Source organism: Echinops telfairi, unplaced genomic scaffold, assembly GCF_000313985.2.
Source record: "Echinops telfairi isolate 266 unplaced genomic scaffold, ASM31398v2 ScPeMD7_70;HRSCAF=299, whole genome shotgun sequence".
Classification (NCBI taxonomy): domain Eukaryota; kingdom Metazoa; phylum Chordata; class Mammalia; order Afrosoricida; family Tenrecidae; genus Echinops; species Echinops telfairi.
The window spans coordinates 59,905,614-59,906,891 of NW_022103968.1; the positions used below are offsets into that span (position 1 = coordinate 59,905,614).

The 1,278-nt window shown below is 45.6% G+C and overlaps 1 protein-coding gene across 1 annotated transcript in view; it reads right to left on the reverse strand.

The window, feature by feature from the left end:
- PBLD (phenazine biosynthesis like protein domain containing) overlaps window positions 1-1,278 on the reverse strand; it is a 41,555-nt gene that overhangs the window by 13,514 nt on the left and 26,763 nt on the right. The gene's annotated exons all lie outside the window — the stretch shown is intronic.

Sequence of the window (1,278 nt, forward strand, 5' to 3'; positions counted from 1 at the left end):
CCCACCCCCCACGCCCCACCCCCACTGTAACCTACCCCGCCACAGTTCCTCAAGGGGGACTGACTGTCCCTACAAGAATGTTGTTGGGAGCACCTGGACACCCCCTTACAGAAGGTTGCGGGGAGGAGACGAGCCAGTCAGAGTGCGGTGTAGCAACAATGAAACATGCAACTTTCCTTAGTTCTTTAATCCTTCCTCCACTCCCACTATCATGATCCCAATTCCACCTTACAAGTCTGGCTAGACCAGGGGATGTACACTGGTACAGATAAGAACTGGAAACACAGGGAATCCAGGAATACAGATAAGAACTGAAAACACCCCTTCAGGACCAGTGGTGAGAGTGGCGATACCGGGAGGGTGGAGAGTAAGTGGGGTAGAAAGGGGGAACCAATTACAAGGATCTACATATAACCCCCTACCTAGGGGACAGACAACAGAAAAGTGGTAAAGGAAGACATCGGACAGTGTAAGACATGACAAAATAATAATTTATAAATGATCAAGGGCTTGTGAGGGGCGGGGCTAGGGGTGAGGGAAAAAATGAGGAAGTGATACCAAGGGCTCAAGTAGAAAGAAAATGTTTTCAGGATGCTGATGGCAACAAATGTACAAATGTGCTTGACACAATGGATGGATGGATTGTGATAAGAGCTGTATGAGCCCCCAGTAAAATGATTTAAAAACAAAAGAGAATGTTGTCGGGAAACTTTACCCCATCTATCTTACAGCCCTGAGCTTCTTTTTGATCCCAAACCTCAAAGACATTTCTAAAGAACATGGTTTGAGTCCCTTAAGGATGCCAAAGCCCAGCAGAGTTGGAGAAAGTGCTACAGGAGGATTGTTGGTGTCAGAATTGGTAAATAAATAAGCCCTTTTGGCTCTCTGCACAGTATCATAGTGGTCAGCGAAAGGTGGCCAAAAAAAGAAGCTCAAAGGAAAGTGATTGATGCGTTTTCTAAGAATGATTGGTATGATGTGAAAGTACCAGCTATGTTCAATATAAGAAATATTGGAAACCACTAGTCACCAGGACTCAAGGAGCCAAAGTTCCATCTGATGGCGTCAAGGGTGGAGTTTTTGAAGGGAGCCTTGCTGATCTGTGGAATGATGAAGTTGCATTTAGAAAATTCAAGCTAATGACTGAGGTCAAGCTGTGCTCCGTGGTCAAAAACTGGCAGCCTGGGATGGAAGCGCATGTCGATGTCAGGACTACCAACAGCTATCTCTGGCCGTCTGTTTTGTGCTGGTTTTAATGAAAAACACAACAGTCAGATT